This window comes from Heterocephalus glaber, unplaced genomic scaffold (assembly GCF_053883595.1).
Source record: "Heterocephalus glaber isolate CG9 unplaced genomic scaffold, H.glaber_assembly_v1.0 deba00001610, whole genome shotgun sequence".
Lineage (NCBI taxonomy): Eukaryota > Metazoa > Chordata > Mammalia > Rodentia > Bathyergidae > Heterocephalus > Heterocephalus glaber.
The window spans coordinates 8,757,118-8,778,989 of NW_028258381.1; positions in this window are offsets into that span (position 1 = coordinate 8,757,118).

Genomic DNA, 21,872 nt, shown 5'->3' on the forward strand with positions numbered 1-21,872 from the left:
CCACGTCACCTGGGTACCAAGTTCTCCGGAGGGAAGGAAGATTCCAAGGACAGTTCCGCTCCAACCAAACCGGGACGTAATTCATGACCACACACCTGAGATGGACGGGTGCAGCCCCTTCCTCCCAAACATCACAAACATAGTTGGAGGCTTCATGAATAAGAATTTGTCCACTGAAGCCGTTTCTGTCCTAAGATTTTATTAAAGTTTAAAGTATAAATCACCTGCAAGTAATTTGATGATACAGACGTTTTATATTTAAACAATTGGCACCTAAAACTATGTTTTCAGTAGATGTTTTCTTTTAGTGGTTGTAGAGTTCATAGGAAAATCGAGCAAAAGGTGAAGAGTCTGTCCAGATACCCCAGCCTCTGTCTGCAAGCCTCGCCCACCTGGCACGGGCTTCTTGGATCTGAGCTTGGCCATCTCCCATGAGCAAACACCTCACCCCACACCCAGGACTTGCAAGGAGGGCTGCTGATGTCGTCTCACAGCTTCAGTCCATGGTCAGCTGGCACTGAGGCAGAAGCAGCATGCGAGCAAAAGGGGCTGAACCCTTAGGAGCCAGGGAGCAGATGGAGCAGGGTGGTACAGGGCCAGGAGCACCCTCTGGCTCACCCCAGGGCCCCTCCAGCCGGGCCCAGGCTCCTATAGCCTCTGCCCTGAACTCAGACACGGAGAGTTGCTGATGCACACAGCGCCCCCGATCCATTGCCATCCAGAAGCCCGGAGTCTGGGGGGTCCACCCTAGACCTGCACCGAAACAGCCAGTGAGCCTACACAGAGCCTCCCTGTGAGCCTCAATCCACACTTCACAGACGCCGCCTCTTGGTGCTGCACATCCCCGGAGATGAAATCCAAGCTGCTGGCCCCAGTGGACTCTGGAGCTCTTACATACCGGGTGGGCAGTGGGGGCCTCAGCTGCACATGTGGCCCCTCGTCCTCCCAGCAGAACCTGGCTGTCCGTTAGCCGAGGGAACAGCAGAGACCACCGAAAGTGCTCGGTTTCAGGGGTGATGCGGTTCCGCTTTTCTGCCAGTTCCAGGCACTGGGGGGCTGTCCAGGGGGTGGTTGTCCAGCAGCTGTATTGCTCAGGGCAATGCAGCACAGCAGCCCCTGGGAGGACAGCGATGGTTTGAGGTCCCCAGGAAACGTCGAGCTGCTCTGGGATGCACTTTTCATCTGAGGAGGGAGCATGCCATGAAGATTAAGTTACTGCAGAGCAAAACAAGGCTGAGGTGTGTGTGGGAGCAGATGTATCAAAGTGCTCCTGTTCTATAAAAGAAAGACAAAAGGCGCTTTGCTAGTGTGATGTTGTGTGTGTGTGAGACACACCCAGGAGCAACTTGTACAATCTGCAGAGCCCCAGGTCCTTCTGATCACTTCAGACCCTAAAGTGCCAAGATGAAAGCCCAGTGCACAGAGCGAGATGTCAAGTGGGACAAAGCTAAAGACAGAAAGTGTACAACAGCGTACAGTGGACCCTCGAGTTACGACCGGCCTGACAAACAAACAACTTGGGTTACAACTGGAATTTTAGTTTTAACATAGGAACAAAGTCTTGAGTTAAAACCCAAATGCCGGCCCTTTGTGGTTCCAGATGGCCTTGGATACAGATCTAACCCTTACAGAGCTCTGGAGGGAACATCACAGTGTCCTGTCCCAGGTGGGGTTCAATGAGAAATCCTGGGCCAGGGTCTCTCTAGGACACTGGGATCCGCCTGTGCACAGGAGAGAGACTCTGAAGGTTGAGTACAGGAACCTGAGCCTCCACTGATCAACCCGAGTTACCATCGGCCCTCAGGAGCAAATTGAGTTCCTAAGTCCAGGGCCCACTGTAGGGATCTTTTTTAAAGATGACTTTTACGCGTCTTTGATATGGGCCTTGGCCTTGAGCCTGTAGGTGACCCCTGAACGTCAGGGGCCTGTGTGGCCCCAGATAGAGCCAACTCCTCCTCCTTGCTCGTCTGACACTTGGGGCTTGCTAAGCCTCCCCGTCATTTCAATGTTTTTGTGAAAGCACATTATTAAAAGTGCAGTGCAGACAGCATCAGTATTTGCTAATCTGTGTGGGAATTTCATGGCATGTGAAGTGTTCTAAGAAAAAAGAGAGTTTTATAGTGGAATCCAAGTGACTGTAAGAATGCAGGATGAAATAATGATTTCTAATGAATAATGTATTTCTGCATCTGTTGCACTGTTAAGTCCGGCAAGACTAACTTCAGGTAGTTGGCGGAGGAAACAAAGTTGGCACATTTACTGTTTTTGAGCTGTACATGCACTTGCACGGTGTGGAAAAGTATTAGAAAATTTTTGAAATGGAAAACATATCTCCTATTTTGATGTTTATTTGTTTTGTTTTTAATGCTGTTTTATTTTCCATAACTTCCGATATATCTTCTTTTGGTAATAACATATCTAGTTTAAGTCTTTACTTAAAACCTATAATTCAGAAAAAAAGTGAATGAATTTAGGTTTTAACATGTGTAGATAGTTGGTACCCAGATTGATGAACAGGCATAGAAATAAATAAAAACAGACAAAATTGTTTGCTAGTCAATTCGTAAAAGGAAGGACAGAATTAGAAGAAGGATTCACCCTTTCAGAAAGCACATTTTGCTTTGGCAGGTGAAATAACTACATTGCATTCTGAGGGGATCTTGACCCTTTTTCTTCTTTCTTGTTTTAATTTTCATGGACCTTTGTCAGGAAGGCAGGACACATCCTTATGCCACATTAGTTAAATATTTAATTGAGGAATGTTTTAGAGGCTCGTGTTTTTCTTCTGATGCTTCTTTCATTTCAAACTTTCAGCAAGACTCAGAAGTTGAACTGTGACCTGCAAGGAGAACACCATGCCCAGCAGCAGTGCTCAGGGCTGCAGAGACAGCGCCTCTCTGGGCCTGGTCTGGGTCCAGGCTGACGCCCGCGCCCAGTGGAGGTTGGTTTTTCTCCTTCCCTCTTTGTTACCAAGTGTGACACTAACAGGACTTAATCTCTCTTTACCATCCTTACAGACAGATTTTTGGGCCAACGGAAACAATCTTGTGAAACGGGAGCAGTTAATTAGGGCTGGCAAGCTTTCTAGTGAGGCATTGCATGACTTCAGCTATCTCACATTTCAGAGTAGGATCTAAATTTAATACAAAATTAAAGTGAGGGAACATTCAGCTTCTTCTGAGAGGCTGCCACTGTGTGGCACCGCCTGCTCCGAGGGAGGTGATGTCTTGGGTCTTGAAGGGAATGGGTCTGCAGCAAACAGCTCACCCATGGGAGCATATTCATTAATTGTTTAATGTACTCATTCACTGTTTGGTACTGGGGATTGGACCCAGGGTCCATGGCTTGAGCTACATCCTCAGCCCCTTTTCACTTTTCATTTTGAAACAGGGTCTCCCTAAGTGATTCATTCATTGTTTAGGCTGGACTCAAACTTGCAATCCTCCCGCCTCAGCCTCTCAGAGTGTTGGGGACTCAGGTGTGCCCCACCACATCTGGCTGTGGAGAAGGGTGCTTTCTGTTCTGAGAGTGCAGCTGAAACCTGTGAGTGGGGGCAGTGGTGGGGTGATGCCCCTGCATGGTTCCTACAGAGCAGGGATCAAAGTCCCCTGCCTCACGACTGGACCGAGAGCCCAGACGGGGAGAAGGTGGCCCTCCTGACAACTGCCAGGCCTCCTTGTGCCACAGGGTGCCCCAACTCAGTGCCTTTTGGGAGGGTCCCCCTGGAGCTGTGATGCTTGGATCTGATGCAAAGTCTTATTCACATCAACTCCACTCACCAGGCAAGTTAGGGTTCCAAGTTTTCCAGGTTAATCCATTCCTAAAGCATTTGCATTCCCTGCGACTTTTAAAACCATAACACTTAGGCAATTTACTAGTGTTTTGCTTAGAGTTTATGCATGTATATTAAGAAGGAACATGTTTTTTGGTGAACTGTCTCTTTTGTGTTTTACCCTCTGTACTGATTGTTTTTAAAGTGAAAAATGAAACAACAAACCGATAGAAAAATTAAAAACCCTAAAATATGTATGTGATAGGTTTTTGTTTTTTTACAGCGTGATCCCAGGGCCTTTGCACTGGGCTACATCCCCAGCCTTTTTCATTTTTTATTTTGAGACAGGGTCTTGCTGAATAATTGTGTCATTCAGTTGCCCAGGTTGGGTTTGAATTTACAATCCTCCTGCCTCAGCCTCCTGGAGATCTGGACTTACAGATGTGTGCTATCATGCTTGCCTTCATTGGTGTTTACTTTCTCAAGTGGGCCAATCTTTTCTCTTTTGCATTTCCATGGAAACAGTGACAGTTGGAATACTTAGTCCAAGCATGATACCCAAGGATGCATTTCTCATTCTCGACTTTCCAGAGCCCCTCCAAATGTGGTGCTGACATTGGTACTGATTTGCCTTTAGACACGGAGTGTGTGCTCCCGTGGCCTCAAGACCTTTCACCCCATCATTGTCTCAGGGGAGACTCCTGCTAGGTGGCCTGCAGGGGCACATTTTGTGGAGAATGCCTCACGCAGTCTTCTTGAACTGAGTGTGAATCTGGTCCTCCCACACTGTGGTGTGCGGGTCCTGCTGAGGCTCTCACTGCTCCGTGAGGGAAAAGGCTGCTTTTACTGATGCAGCCTCAGACTGATTCTGCAGGTGGAGTCAGGTTTCCCCTCACCTGGCCATACTCCATCCTAGCTCTCCATCAGCTCTTGCATGAATCTTTTCAGCAGTTTCTGGAAAGCTCTTCTGTCCCTGTTCCTACTCCATCCCCCCTAGTCAACATCATACCTAGAGTGCAATCTGCCATAATTAGAGAACACAGTCACGCCACTTCCCTTCCTAAGCCCCTAATTCCCCCACCCTCTCGAAGTCAGTGCCCACCTCCTTGAGGCACAGGCAGCTCTTTAACACCCAGCCCTCCTCACCTGCAGCTTTGTGCTCCGCACTTCCTGTCTTGGTCGCTTTCCTCAGCACCAGGACAAACCTCTAAGACTCACAACTGGAAGGGGGAACAGCTTCTTTTGGCTCACAGTTTCAGGCCACAGTGAGTGGGCTCCAAGGCAGGAGAGCATGATGAAGGGTCTGGCGGAAGACAGCTGCTCACCTCATGGTGAACGGGACCAATGAGCAAAGTGAGGAGCTGGGGGAGATGCACCCTTCCAGGGCGGGCCCCAGTGACTCCATTCTCTAGCCACTCCCACCCCCAACAGCTCATCCAGCTGCGGGTTATTAGAGGCTTAGTCCACTCAGAAGTCCAGTGCCCCATGGCCCAGTTATCTTCCCAAAGGCTCCCTCTGAACACATAAGGCTTTGGGGACAGTGGACCTAAACCACACTGCTTCCTGTTGCCTACTTTGCATCTGGTTCCTGCTTGCAGCTCGGAGGTATTGCCACACTTGGCCTTCTGGGTCCCCACCTCGGGCAGCATGTTCCCCTCTTTCCTGTGTGGCACACATTTCCCCAGCACTCACTTCCTGCTCATCCATGGCTCCAGCTGTCGCCTGACTCTTCTGGCCCTTCCCCTGTTAGATTCTGACCAAAATCAAGATGTTTTAAATCATTCTGCTGGGCTCTTTGCTCCTGGTTCTCAACATAAATCGGGCTAAAAGCCCCAGTAGCAGCCATGCCACCATCTCAACATGAGACTGCCTTGGAATTTCTTCTACCAAATTAATTAATACACTGCCTTTAATCTCAGTCTCAGGCAAAGTCTCCGGATAGGAGCAAAATGCAGACCAACTCTCTGCCAAAGTATAACACACATTGTCTAGTGTTCAACAGCCAAAGAGGGCTTCCCAGCAGAAACCTCCTTACCCTCATCTTTACCAGCAGGATTTCTATCAGCTTTCTGGTCTTCTGACCTCTGACTAGAATCTCCTATACAAAACAGCCTAAGGTGTTCCAGTTCTACTTTTTCAGCCAGCACCTCTGAACCTTTTCAAACTCTTCCCATTCCCACAAGCCAGCTCCAAAGATTCCTGAACCACATGTTCAGGTACAGTCACAGCAATGACCCTACTTCTCTGGTACCAAATTCTGTCTTAGTTACTTTTCTCTCACTGCTGAAACAAAATACCCGAAACCCAAAGTGAAAGGAGGAAAGGGTTATTTAGCTCATAGTTTGTAGTTTTCTGTTCATAATCAGCTGACTCCAAGGCAGAGTGGCACATGGCAGAGGGGCATCACAGAGGAGAAACAGTTCATGGTGGGCAGAAGACAACAAAGCAGAAGGAGGCCTTAGCAGCTTTTTCCTGCCCCTTTTATCTTATTCAGGCTACTTAGGGTGGGCTGCACTCACACCCAGCATTGCACCATGAATCAATCACACACTCTAGATTCAGCCATCTCTGAAAAAGTCCCACCAATTACTGCATGAGGCTTTGGAAGGACATCTAGACACAGGAATAACAACAGGGTTGCAAAAAATTAAAATAGATTTTAGAATTATGAATAGTCTTCTGAAGTTTATCTGAGTGAATAAACATAAAAGAAAAGAAGAAATGTTTTAAAAGTAATATGAGCAGTGTTATGGTCTAACCAGATATTAAAACATGTAATGAAATTAAAATAATTATACAATGTGAGCAGGAATAAGCAGAAAGATTAATTTAACAGACTAGGACTTTTGGAAATAATTCAGACACAAATGAAGTTGGGTGAAAATGGAAAGCAGGCTGCATCACTGTTGTGATGATAGAATTACTGACTAGTAAAGGATAAAAGTTAGATCCTAAAATCCTGCACATGAAAGCTAAGAATTTTATATAAAAATAGGAGCATTTACCATTGAGCTTGTATATCACAGTTGGCTGGTCGAGTTTTTAAAGCAGAGCACCAAAGAAAAAGCCATATATATTTCAAAGAGGCGGGAGTACATACATTTAAGGATATGGCAACAATGCCAGGAGAACATGGAGAACCTGGATTCTCCAAAAGCCACTTCTGCATCAGTTGGCAGGGTCTGGGTTGACATCCATATGCTGTGCTTTCTTCCAACCATTCAGAAAACCAATCCAAAGTAGAATAAAATGCCCACGGCACTAAGTTTCAAAATACAAAACGGAATGCTTGGTTAATGTGCAAAGAACAGTCAGGGTGACTGGTCTGGGGTGTAACGTGCACTCCAGCCAGGCTCAGCAGGGTCTTCAGGGGAAGAAGCATGTGCAGGGTGATGACTCGGGCAGGGTCCCCCCACCCCTGTGAGGACACAGACTAGGACCAATACTAAGGGGTGGCCGGGTGGGACTCATGGCTTGAATCTAGCTGTTCCCATTCTGATTTTACTAATGACATTAGAATTTTATGAACATAGAGTTTATTAACTGAAAATGTGACTGATACTCTGTTTATATTTTTGAAGTCTAGTTATAAAACATGTGTTAGAAGGCTATGTTAACTAAATAAATGCACATCATTTGCATTGGACGTGCAGAGAAAATGAAGTATACAAAGGCAAACACCAGTTGTTAGCAGTGGTTATGAACTCCAGAAACCTCTCTGGGATTTCCTTACCCATGTTCCAGAGACGAGAACCTGCCAGGGAGCCAGTCTTCCTCTCTGGACAGACTTCTGGTGCTTGATTTCTCTACTTCCTCCTGGCTTTATTTTCCTGCCAGTGGAATCCATTTTATCTTATTGTTTACCATGTGTTCTCTCAGTTTTTATCTATAACAGACATAAAAATTTAAAATGCTGAAGTCAAGAATTTGAATAATTTACATTTTATACCATGCTATTAAAAATCCTCCCTAGTCTGGCTACCAGGGTCAGCGTGTTCAGGTAAGAGCGTGCAGGGTAGGGGAATGGATCACATCGATTATGTAACAAAAGTGTGTCAAAGTATTATCCTTCCATACTTTGCCTACTGTTAACATTTTGCAGATATGGTGGAAATGGAAATAGACAGTATTGGTAATTCATTTCAGGGTCTGGGTTGTGAGCAAAGCTACTCAACCAGAATCCACAACCTTCCAGTTTTATACAGTAGTAAAGTGGATTTCTCTCTGTTGAAACATAGTAATTAGCAATGGTTCATCCAATTCACAAATATTTAAAAACACCTACCTCTAACCAGGCATTTGGGGTATGCCCAAGAATCAAAGACCCCTGACCTCACTGAGCTCAAAAACCTCATTCTTCTACTTTCCCATGATTTGGAAGCAGAGGAGAGGAAGAAACTGCTTGTGAGAAGGTGGGCAGCACAACTAGGAAGTGAGCATAGCAGTTACGAGGGTGGGGCCGAGCCCATGCACCGTGGTCAGCCCTGGCTCTGCAGTCAGAGCCCTCAGGGAACTGCACGGGGCCACCGACTCTGGGTGTCTGACTTTGTCTCCCCCTGTTTCCTGGGATGAACAGTGACCACGGTGGTGCAGTTCTGGGCCCCATCCAGAAAACACCGCTGGTTCACCCAGCAGCACATCCGGGCGTGGGTGTGGGCCAGCTGTAGTTCCGGAAAGTCCCTATTCTCCTCGTCTGCAGCTATTACTTCATAGCTATTTAACAACCTGGGCTGTGTCAGGATTTGATTTTATTATCCCAATGAGGGAGAGAAAACAGCCTGCAAGCCACTTGTGTGGATGCCACCTTTGCCTCCTCTTATGAGGTCTCTGCCTGTACTGAACAAGTTTATTGAAGGAACCAGGGAATCCATCCCATGAACCCCAATGTCCAAGAGACAACTCTGTTGGTATGTGAAGCTCCACATTGTAGCAAAAGGGACAAAAATATGCAACCATCCCTTGAGTGAAGAAATTGAACGTCCAGTCATGAAAGTAAAATGCTTCTATCACAACAGTACTGCAACAAATCCTGTTTTATAGGAACAGAGGTGGCCTGGAAAGTGACTACAGAAGGTAAACAGTCAAATGACGGAAGGGAAGTCTTTGATTACGGTGCATTTTAATCCTGGGAAAATGGCATGAGTGAGGATAGATCTCAAATTGGTCTTTCTGGGGATGGCGGCACAAAAGATACATTAAGTTTGGTTAAAGAAAACCAAAGAACATGCACACACACTCACACACACATGCACGGAATGCTATTTATCTGTACCTGTTCTCATAAAAGTTGATAGACTGCAAGCTTACTTATTAAATACATATCAGCAGCAGGGTACAGATGTAATCACCTGAAATTGCATTTCACAGGGTGATGTTGACGGCACCATCTTCTGCCCTGTGCTCTCTGTAGCATTTAATCACTTCCTTGTCATCTTAGAGATTTAAATTCTAACTTGTCTTCAGGCTCCCCCAACCAAACCACAGAATGTGTATGCCATAAACGTAGGCTTTTTGTTCTCAGATTTAAGCCCAGAGCCTAAAATAGTGTTATGGGAGGGGCTTGATGAATATTCATTAGTCTCATGCTTGAATTATGAAATAAATTCTGTTGTCTCCCATTTCGAGTAGAGCATGTCATAGAGCTCAAGAGGGTCACATGACACAGGGAAATGCTTCTGATGTACACATGGAAAAACAGGGTGCTCTGATACCAAACTACAAACAATGGAAAAAATGAAGTGATGTCTGTGAATAACTGCCCTACGGTGCACAGCATTTAGGGTTTTATTTCTCCTCTATGCATCCTTAGATTTACATTAACCATATGAAATGAAGTCAGTATTAGGTGAGTCATTTATAGGAAAGTCATGCATCTGTGATTGAGGACATTTAGGAAGGGTACAAGTCCATCAATGTAGTGAAGCTGTTTTACAAAAGAAAGCTCCAATCAAGGGTGTTTGACCTACTCAAGGGGAAGGGCAGAAGATGCAGCCCCATCGGGCTGGCAGTGAATCGTGACATGGATTCGTGGACTGGTTTAATCATAAGCAGTTTTGTGGCAATGGTCATAGAAGTTTGGGTGGAAGTTCTGCAGTTGTTGTTCTTTTCTTTCTGCTATTAAATATTGGGAAAAAGAACGTGATGGGATAATTCCTGCCTCCCAGTGATCCCTAAAAAAAGGCATCCCAATGGCACTTGGGCAAATGAGAAGGATGATGGAGTCAGTGAAATATTTGCCCAATGTACCTCAAAAAAACTTATCAACCTATACATCTATTATAGCTTATTTCCAGTAGCCTAGAGGTCTCTGACCCTTATTCTTAGGTATATTTGGGATATTGTTTAATGGTGTGATCAAGGGAAATGAAGCAAATTCTGCTGTAAATCATCTGAATGGTTGCTAATGTCAGTATTTTCCTTGACACTATAGACAGCATGTATGTTAATATACATATGCACTTTAATCTTTGTTATTTCTATGTTAATTATATATGACCATTTACCTTTGATTCCATCAAAATGTTTTTAATGTATGTAATTGAGATAAAGCAAATATAATTCTTAATTAGGTTTCCTATCTAGGGCAAATAACACTTCTAACTGATATTTTTAAAGTAATACATTCCAGATGAAGAGTATCTTAGTGATGGAAGTGTTTGTTTCCTATCTACCTCATGCCTATTGCTGTGTTCTTTATGTATTCTATATTATCTTTGGCAGTAATCCCTCTAATTGCTTCCCCAATTTAATCAATTTTGTGTAATACTCATTATAAAAGAGTTCTTTCTTTTAATGAGTCAACAATTGCTTCCTGTGTTAAAAATATAAGGGAATGGAAAAGATAAAATGCTTCACTTGTGGGAATGCTATCTTTCTCGTAAGCACACTCTGTTCATGACCTGCCTTCCTGGATTCCCAGCTGCTGGGCAGTCAGTAACTGCCACTCAGAACCTGGTCAATGCTGAGCCCAGCACACATTTTACAACACTTTCACAGTTTCACCCTTCTTTCCAAAGATGCTGTACTTTGATTGGCACTTAGGCCTGATTTGCCAGGACTGATAATTAAGTGAATAACCAGTGAGTCAGAAAGCAAGACTCAAACCAAGGTGGGAAAAGTCAAATTCAATTAGTATCTTACGTTTGCAGAACCAACTCCTACATTAAGTTCACAGGAGGAAGACTGTTGATTATACATGGTAATTGATTCCCTCAGCTCTCAGTAAGTGTTCATGGGATGCTTGCCACGTGTGGGGTGCGGGGTCAAAGGTTCGTTTCCATGGATTTCATTTTCAAGCTGGTGGGGCTTCTGTGCAGTAGTCAGTCACAAAAGGGAATTTCAATGCCCCAAGATGCAGGCAGGTTTTCTGACATAAACACTTCTTTGCCCAAAAGAAATATACTGCTTTCTACACCTTAGGAAGTTACTCTGTATCATTTTTTACACTTATATAGGTCTTTTTCTAAGGTACACTCATCTATATTTAGATAAATATTGGTACTTTACAAGAAACAGTAGGAGGACATGATGGAGTTAGAATAATAACAATGCTTAGAACTGTGCATATTGAGCAATAAATCATGCTTCTGTGTTTGATGGTGCTCTCACAGAACAAATCTAGATAGTAATATTTAGGCAGCACATATCTTCAGAATCTGTATTTTATAAAATTGTCACCCCCCCGCCTTGATAATTTTTTAAAATTCCTGCTTCATTGTGTAGTTCAATTAAAACTTTTAAATCTGAAAATATGAGCCATAATCATTAATTTCCAGGAGGACAGTGAGTCAGAGGTTGGTAAAATTATGTATTTCACTGGTCAGAAGTGGTTAAACTTCAATTTTCAAAGAAGAGATAGCCTATACTTCATATAGCTTTTAGACCTGTCAGACAAAGGTGTCATTCCTGGTACATTTTCCTGTGTCAAGTCCTGAAAAACAAGCAGATTTCAGACAGAAATTCTTTTCCTGGAAAGGATTGTCCAAACACAAAACGAGCTCTGTTGCAGGAATAAAGTGCCACTTGGAAGGTATTGTGTGGTGTTACGGGAAAATACAAACACGTTTAGAGCCCGATGCAGTGGATTTCACTGCCTCTGAGTCTTCCTCAGCAGGTAACCTATGTTGAAGTGTGACATAGATGTGACGGGGCTGAATATTGGTGTAGCTGCCAGCCTCAGCAGATGCCTTACAGTAATGAACTCTGCAGGGAGAGGTGAGGGACGCCGGACGGAAGCTGGGGTTCACGCGGTGACCTTGTCTTGCTTTGCCTGTGAGTACTGAGCTCTTCCCTGTGGCACTGACTGTGAGCCTAGAGGCTCCGAAGTAGAGCTTGGAAACACAACCTGAAGAGTCACTAACGTGTGTTGCGGGTGGCAGGTAAGAGACCTGGCAGGGAATCAGGGAGGTGGAGTCGTTAAGGAGCTGCAGACTTCCTGTGCCCCCGCGTCTCTGATCAATAACCTGTCCGCAGAGGGTAATAGGGAGAACAGACAGAACTCATGTGCAAAATTTCAGCCTGGGCAATAGCGGGAAAGGGAACAGGAATCAGGAAATGTGCCCCTTCGGTGGGCTTTCCAAAGAAATGTAGCAATGTGCTCTCTAGGGGAGAAACCGGGCCCAGCTCAACTGAGACAAGACAGCACCCTGGGGCCATGCTGGTGATGGAACCCAGTGTCAATACCAGCAGAAGTGCACTGCCCGTGTGGGTGATTTGAAAACCTGCAGAGGTTTCCTGTGAGTTACTTTTTCTCGGGTGGCAGCACTGTTTCACCGTCAACACCAACCACAAAGTCAGGTGGGGAAAGTGTTTATGTCCTTTCTGGCCTTCCAGAGAGGCTCGAGCCAGTATGAGAAAGGTCCCGAGAGTCTTGTGTGTTAAGGCCAGTGGCCAAAGTGGAATATTCCCCGCTAGCATTCCTCCGCAGAGGGTGGCCCAGGACAAGGTGCAGCACTTCTGAGAAAGTTGCACCACCAGCCGATCCCACCGAGCTGGGTCCTCATACTTTACCAGGCCCAAGAACTAGCCAGAAGGCTGTGCTCAGCCTCCTGGGTTCATCCCTAGAGGTTTTGGTGCAGCGGGCAGGGGCGGGGCCCATATGTCTGCATTTTTACCATTTCCCCGGCACTTGGAGAACCGAGGTGTTCGAGTCATTGCAGGGCTGTTGGGCAGGGACTGCAGGCCTCACCAAGCTTCTGACCCACAGTGGTCGGATGGGCCGGGTCACAGCACTTGCCCAAGTGCTCAGGGGGGTTCCTGCTATCGCATAGTGGCTGCACTAGGAGAATAACCGCCCCAGGCCTTGATGCCAGGACACCGTCATCATCTTCGAGGTGGAAGGGAATAGTCTCCGACTCCGAGAGGCAGTGTTCCTGGCTGAGAATAGGGGCACACTCCTGTCCTCCCAGAGCTTTGTGAGGCCGAGGCAGGAAGATGGACAATTCCAGCCCAGCCTGGGGAACCTAGTGACTTAGGGAGAACGTAAGATAAAAATTTAAAAAGGGTTGGAGGTATGGCTCAGGGTGAAGGCACAGGGTTTAATCCTTAGTCCCACACATGCGAAGAGAGGCACACTTTGGGATGCAGGAGAATTACTTTGGTTGAGGGTGGGGTTTTCCTGACAAAATCCTCTTGAACGGAGTTCCTGACTGCCCATGGGGGAAGCAAAGTTGCTGAAGGAAGCTGTGGCAGTGCAGGCTGCTCGTCAGTGTAGGTTCCCAGTCAGAGGTCAGACCCCTCCTCTCTGGGAATTACCCTCAACACACACACACACACACACACACACACACACGACACTTTACCGAAAATGTGACACAATCCCTCTTCTCACAGACCCCAGAAAGGTGCCTGTCCTTCCAGTGATCAAGACCACCCCAGCAGGGCATCCAGAGCCCCATCCACATGCCCCATGGATGCCGTGTATATTTCTCATTGTGCATTTCGGCTCTGCTTTTCTCAGTCGTATCACGTTCTGCAAAGGTTTGCATGCGCTTCTCCATTTCCAAGGACTTTCTCTAATTCACAAACTCTTTGTCATCTTTCAGTAAACAACTCCACCACCATCTCTCCTGGCTGTTGTTTCTCACCTCCTACCTTTCAACGAGCTTTTGGAACGAGTTCCTCGCTTCCCTTACACGAATTCTAGAGGAGGAAACGAAAAGCTGAATCCAAGTCTTTGGCAGCAAGTGTGTGCACTGTGTTTACACTCGTGAGACCCTACCTTTCCCAGTGTGTGGTCGGTGTTCAGTGTGTGGCCAGCTGAAGGGAGGAAGCTACAGAGGAAAGGGGCCTGGGCTGTCGTTCGTCATGCTTGGATGGTGCCATTCATTCCGGGTCTTGCCCTCTGAAGGTGCAGCTAATTCGAGAGGGTGGAGGGCTTCCTATGGAGTGGACTCCTGAGATTAGAGGAGTGTTTACACAGTGTGTGGGTCAGACTGGACTACGGGAATCCACAGAGCCACCATACCATACTCTGCAGCACTGTCCACGGAGCGGCTGGGGTTCTTAGTGCAGCCACAGGCAGAGGAGGAGGGGCCTGAAGCTCTTCAGTCTCTCACGTGCCTACTGACTTGGAATAGTCCTGGGCACCGAAAAGTGAAGTGAAAACTTTGTACATGTCCCCACGGAAGGTCAGCAGGATGCGTCCGTGAGCTCAAGTCACTCACAGCCAGACCAAGGGTCTGTAAATAAGAATGGAGGTCTTGAAGCCACAGATGAAGGGCAGACGAAGAATCGAAGTGGCAAATCTTGATCATGGCCTTCGGACCCTTCACAAGGGCAAGGGTGGCCTGCCTGGTTAATTAAAGAATGCAATCAACCTTGCAGTGAGATTTCTATTTTAAAGACAAGCACAAAGCTATCAGAGACTAATGGTATTAAATTTTAATCATATAATTTAACTCCCCCTGGTGAAGTCATGTTTGTAGTACAGACTCATCAGAATGCACCTTTCTTTGGGGGGAGTGTGTGCTGGCTGGAGAGACACAGGTGTCTAGTCTGCCTAAGATTTGAAATTTGAGTTTTAGATGACAAACTAGCTTTGCCAGTCAGTCTCCCTTGACTTTGCTCAGCCTCAGTAAGCATCTGGGAATCGGATCAACTCTGATGGGCTTGGTCTTGTGATGAGGAGGACAGGATGAGAGAGAACCCGGGAATGGGCTCGGGGGAGTCCAAGGTGCAGTCCGGAGATGCGAGGCGCCTTGCTGCTTCTCAGGCTTTGTGTGCAAGGTGTGCATTTCTGCTGCTCCAGCAGAGAGGCGGGAAGCCGGGAGGAGGGAGAAAGGCCAGCGCTGGCGAAGCCCGGTGACTTGGGAATGAAGACACCCTCAGAAGCATGTGCGGGAGGTGCAGACTTCTGTCCTCCAGTCCTTCAGGAAGCGGAGCAGGACTTTGGGAGCAGCGTGTGGCCTGAGTGCGCCTGAGGTCCGGTGTGGAAACAGTGGTGACAGTGAAAGCCTTAGCGGGACTCTGGGTGCACAGCCCATGGGTGGGTGGGAATGGCAGGCCCAGCAGAGGCCACCTGCCATCTCATCTGCCCGAAGGACACGGAGCTGCCCCCCTTTTCGCTCTCTGTCCCTGTTGCCACACAGAGGAGAGGCTGTCTGCCGGTCATCCGGGAGCCCTGGTCTCCACAGAGAGGTAAACTAACCTCTATTTTCAGTCACCGCATCTTCAGTGTCAGATTTTTTGCTATAGTAAAGCAAATGGACTGAGACAATAGTCTTTCTCCATCATCGCATGTTAGTTGGTTGAATTAGTTATACCATGGAATTTCTTACCTGAATCTGCAGTATTATTTTCTGTAAAATATTGTAGTCATGTGGGACACATCATATTTGATTTTAAAGTATCTACTCAAAAACTTAAGGTTAATTCCAAAAGGATGCTACTTGGAATAAACTCCTCCCTACAATATGGCTAAAATTTTTATTGCAAGTGTCACAGTATTCTCTGATCTACAAAATGTAAATATCTGTAAACTTATGACTACTTCTCAGCCATCGAAGATAACTTCTTTCTGTGCATTTCAGGCCCCTCTCTGTCCCAGCTATAATTGGTCTCTTCCTTCCCACAGTCCTAATATTAAAATCAGGGCAGAGCCCAGCATGGGGCCCTGCATGGAGGCTTGGGACAAGCAAGAGCTCACCTACACCCTGGCCAGGCACACGGGGCACCGAGGACACGCGGGGTGCTGTGTTCAGGTCTCGGCGGGACTGTGGGTGCAGTCGGAGCCTCGCACGGCTCAGGACTTTGGGGCAGGAGATGTGAGAGGCTGAGGAGGAGGTGGGGCTGGGGCTGGGCAGGTGCCAGGCCATGAAGTGCGAAGGTGCAGGAGACTGTAGATTTCATCCAGTGCGCAAGGGAGCGCTGTGGGTGAAGGGGCTTGGGTGCAGACGGCATTTCCAGATATTTAAATGGAAAGATCAACAGGGTGTAAATGGCAGAGAGGCCAGAGTGGCAACACTAAAAAGACTAGAGATTTGGTAACCTGAGTCCAAGAAACTGTGCATAGGAATAGGGGAGAAATGGTAGACTTATGAGATTTTCTACAGACTGAGTTGATGTGACTTAGGGACTGAGAGCACTGAGAGGGCTAGGACTTAGAGGACAGTCCACTGGTTCTCAGAATCTCTCTTTCTGAAACCTTCCCAGCTACATCATCACTTCCTCCTCCCCGCCCCGGGGACTTGCGTGTTTCTTCCCACTCATCCTGGCTATTACCTTTACAACATTTCTCTTACAGACGGTGTATTATCAGTGGGATGTTTCACGTTTCTTCTTGTTTTGCTTTTCACAAATCTTCCTCCTCACCCCTGCAGTAGGAGACACATGTCTCCCTAACACATCCTAGTTGGAGCCAGTGTGGTGACGGACTTTAGAAAGTGAAAGGCGGATAGATACCATCCGTGCCACATCTGCCTCCCAATCTTGAGCGGCACTCGGGCTGTGGCTGGGTGTTGATGACTTTGTCCTCTGCAGCACGCCTGGGAGTGCTGGTGTGAGAAGAAAAGTGAGGACCACTCAGAGGGACCCAAGGTCAGAGACGGAAATGGGTGAGTGGAGCCCGGGCAGAGCGCTGAGATTTTGAGATGGTTTTTTCCTGCAGCCACCACTGAGCGATCCAGGAATTGCAAAATCATTTGGAGCAGAGAACTTACATTTCTATACCTGGACCTTTTCTGTGATGTGTTCTAATGCAGAAATTTCACAAACCAAGTACACTGAAGTGAAGGCTTAGTTTGGAGGGTGCAGGATTTCCATACAGTGGCCCTTTTGGAATCCAGCACAGGTCATGTCTGTTCCCCGGAGGCCAGCTGGGAGGGACTCAGGCCTGCTCATGGCCTTCTTGCGTTCCCTTCGCCTCCCAGCTGATGCCTGCAGGAATCCTGCCTCACGTCTCAGCCATCTGGCGCTTTCCTTAGGGCGTGGGTGCTCCTGCCTAGCACTGGCAGCTTTGAGAGAGTGTTTGGGACTGAAACACTGTGAATGCAAGGCAACTGAGATGAAGGTGGCTAGTGGGGGCTGTGGACCACTCACACGAGTAGGAGAAGCCCCAGCACGATCTCACTCCTTTTTCTTCCTTCTTCTGCATGGTGTTGGGCTTTGGTGGTGGGAAAGGGTCAAATGAGAGACGATCAAAGACTATTTTTACATTTCCAGTGTAAGAATGCAGAGGCGAAGCACTGGGTGTCATAAATAATACCAGTCCTGGGTATTATCTGATGTGGCAAATCCCTGAGATGTAATTTGGGTCCCAGAGGAAGGCACTTTGGACTGAATAACGGGTGGGTGTGAGTGTATAATAACCACACTCTGCACACCACTAACACACACGCGCTTAGCACTGCGGTTTCTGAGCACGTGGGCACCGCACACGGACACACGCACATCCCAACGACTCATAGCCTTCTGAAGACTCGTCAGGAAGATTCCCATCCTACAGGAGAGGAACTGAGGTTAGGGAGGCTAAGCTACTGCTGGGAGAACCCTGTGGCTGGCTTCAGACTCGCACCCGGGCCCACCCTCCACACAGTTGCTTCCCGCCCATGACGTGCGGTAGGTACAGGCTGCATGGTAGCTTCAGAAATAAGACAGTGCTGATCTGTGGTCTACCATCATTGTAGCCCCACGATTTGATTCTGGTTCCTGATTTTTTTTCTTGTCGAGTTCACATCAGGGTCATTTAAAAAATAAAATTTTATTGGGTGCAGGCCTTCTGTAGAGACAGATGCTGGCAGCATCTCTAAACCAAAGTTGTATTTCACTGGATCTCCACACTCATTCTGTGTGGGCTTAATTATTAAGTTGTGCTTTTTTCCAAATGATTGTTTCCTGTAATTGATAACAGTTTGTGCACACAAGAATTTAATCATTTTCATTATTTAATTGGGACGAAATTTCTCCACGAGCAGAAGAGACTCAATGTGACCCACAAGGCCCCGACTTCCTGCGGATTTAAGGGGACCATGGTGCAGGAGCAGCTTGGGGCCACGGCCATCTCCCAAGGCCACAGAGTGATGGGGCCCAAGGCCCACGCATGGCACACACACACACACACGCGCGCGCACACACATGTGCACGGACACTTGCCTATGCAGGTGAAACGGCTGGAATTTTCTTTGCTGTTTACAGGCTTTTTTACCCAACACATGGACAGAAAGCGTGGTATCTATTTTAAATACTCTTCATTTTCTGATATTCAAATTTTAATGTGTGCATTACTTTAAAAATTAAGACTAAAAGCTCACCATAGCCAGTGTACACCTTACAGTTTGTTACAGGTTTTGTAATTCCTGAGATATCAATTTTTAATATAAACAAACCAAATTGCATGTTAAGTCCCATTGTAAGCTCCTTTTCTTGTACTTATTTGTGTCATGATTTCCTGTGAATAGGCAAGAAATTTACCAGGGCAAAGACTTTTATTGTCAAAAGAAAACGGAGCTGGGGGCTGAGCAATAAAGAAATGAGGAAAAAAGTTCTGCTTCCTTGTGTTACTAAAGTTTTATGATCCTCTGTCCTGTGTCAAGCTGCATGTGCATGAAATATTGTTCAGGGTTTGTCCAACAGTGTGTCCCGCTATGTGCTTTTGGACAAATGAAAAAGATGAAGAAATAAAACCCAGACACCTCCTGTATGGGGCACGGCTGTTTGGATCCCATTTCTGTCTCCTTTTATGAGTCTGGGAGTCCCTGTAGATTCTAAATAATATAATTTGCAAGGGTTTCAGGAGACGTGTTCCAACTGCACCTCTGTTCCCTCAGAATCAGAGGCTTGTTGTGCTCTCTGTATCATTGAATTCTCAAAGTTACCATTCTGTAAAAATGCAAAGCAAATTTAAAGTTGGTGCCCATTTCCCTTTCAAATTACTTCTGTGTTGTCCTCATTGAGCTGTTTTCAAAGCAGAGTAAAAGGAAGAGGGAGAAAGACGTTAGAATGAAAGAATGAGCACAAGAAAATAAGAAAGCAGGAAGAAGAAAGGAAAGAGGGAGACAGGGAGGGAAGATGGGAGGAAAGGTAGAAGGGAAGGAAGAGGAAGGAGGGCAGGAAGGGAGGGAGGCAGGAGAGAAGGAAGAAAAAGGAGGAAGAACTCTAAGCCCCTTGTATTTCTGCATCTCTGAAGTAGCACAGTTGGCGCCTTGGCCATGGGGCCGTTCCCCGCAGAGCAGTGGCTGGCTGAGCCGTGTGGAGCCTCTCTGGCCCGGTGACTGGGTGACTCCAGGGCGCTGTCACAGAGAGAGGGGTGTCTGCAGAGGCTGCCAGGCCTGGTGTCACCCAGACGGGGAGGACTTCAACACTTGCAGGAGGTGCTGGGCTCAGCAGAATCCCCAGCGGACGGTGGTGCTGTGAGCGGCTGCAGGCCAGGCTCCTGGTGGCACAAAGGACAGAGGGCTGCACAGAAAGGCCGTCCCCTAAGCCAGGGCGACAGTTCAGAGGTGTGCCCTGCTCTCCAGGGGCGAAGAAGCAGACACCTGCGTTCTCCGACTTGCTTTGCTTGTGTTCCTCTTCTCATGCATTCGAGAAGACTTAGCGGAAAAACTCACGTCAGAGAGAGAGAGAGAGAGAGAGAGAGAGAGAGAGAGAGGTCTACCTCGGCACAGAACATAAACACCCTGAGCCAGGAGGAAGCACTGCATCACCACCGTCTTTAACTTAACGCTAATTTAACTTTACAAAGAAGCAAAAATGAAACTAAGGGAAAGTGTGATAGTCAACTGCGTGGATTTGAGTAAGAAACGCCCAGCTGAAGACTAAAAGGCAATATTAATATAAACGAATCCATTCAAGTTTGACCCTATCTCACTGGGATGGAAATGCATAAACTTCTAGAAGAAGATTCAAAATTTTATTTATAATTTCACAGGAGGAATTTTGAAAGAACATGTTTCTAATATTTCTTTTTCGGTTGCAAAACGAGGAAATGACCACGATAATTGACTAACCGCACGGATATGAAAAAGGCCTTGACAGAAACATGCCATAATCAGAGTGGCAGTTCAAATTTCTTGCTAAATCATCCCAGAAGTCAAAACAGCAGTGATAGAAATCGCTTTCCGGCCGTTGCCGGGAGCGACACTGCAGTTAATATTGGCTTTCCGCTGCGACAGACATGAGCAGCGGACCGGAGGACCCGTGCCCGGTGGAGAGGACGGGTCCCGTCACAGGTGGACACGGACGGGCCACCTGCCCTGACCCTGGACCCACCCGCGGGCAGGAGTCCGGCCGCTCTGCCTCTCCGTCCGCTTGCTCTGCTCCTGTCTTTCCCGGGAAGGCTGTGCTCTGCGTGGTGACATTACTTTTCTGGTCCCTGTGCAGGCGCTCACCCCTGCCCTCTCCCGCCTCTGTGGGTCCCAAGCTCAGGCACCCACCGGCGGCCCTCCACCTTACAGGCGCTCAGCTCCTGTTTCCTCAGCTGCCTGTTCTTTCCGCTGCCACCGGAAGCTGGTTACTGGCGCTTTAGGGGTCGTATCCGGGGCGATCATTGCTTCAGCCTCGCTCTACTTTCTTCTCTCCCAAACTCACAACTGAACATACTCAGTTCTCTCTGCCAAGTTTTTAAACCAAATTTCTTCAGACATCTCCGAAGCTTTGGATAAGGCTTGATTTTTAAGGTACTCCTCAGGAGGATATCAGAATAAAATGCTCCCGGAAGAACTGTCGTGTTTACATTGCTTGCTATTGCTTTGGAACGCAGAACGTTTCGCTGGCTATAAAGTTCCTGAGTTCCCCGAACCGTGCCGCTGTGTCCATCGGAAACGACAGGCCGCTCTGGTTTTCTCTCCCGGCTGAGCACTCAGCCTTCCTGCCTGATGCCCAAGACTTCCTCTTGTCTCTATGGATAATAAATAACTTTCCTGGGCAGTTTTCAGAATTGGCCATTCTGGGTCAGTCTCTCCCAGGGTGGCGTGAATGCTTCTCATATGTGCTCGGGTCTCTTTTCTCTTTACAGAATTTGTTTTCTTGAGTTTTAGTTTTAAATATTAGTACTGTCTCATGGTTTTATTTTTCCTTTTCATTGATTCCATCATCTATTTTAAATCCTCTCCTCCTGTGTTCTATTTCTGCTCTGAATTTTCTTCCACTTGTGTTTCTCCTCTTTTTATTAATTATATTTCTATTTTCCTGATTCCTGAACATTCGTTGTCAGTACTTCTGATCATATCTGCTCTAGTTCAGGATCTTTCCAACTGAGTTATTCTAATTAAGTTATTTTTCTATTTGCTTTTTCAGTTTATATGAAGAATTTAGCTTTCAGCTCTTCTTTGTTGTCTGCTTGCAGTCTGAGTTTTGGAGTTTTAGATAGAGGATGGTATTTTCTATTTGCAACTTTAATTAATTTGATTAATCTGGGCAAGATGCTGCAGTCTTTGTGCCATGGTTTTTAAAAAATCTTTTAGGTCATTGCTCATTTCAGTCCCTTTTTGTGGATGTTCATGAGAATCCTTCCACAATTCCTGGATGTGATAGCAAGCACCTCAGGACACAGGTGGCGGTCATGGTGCTCCATGGTCCTTGGTTCAGGAGTGAAGCAGACTCCTATGCTCATCACAAATGAAGAGATATAGAAAATGTGGTATGCATACACAATGGAGTACTACTC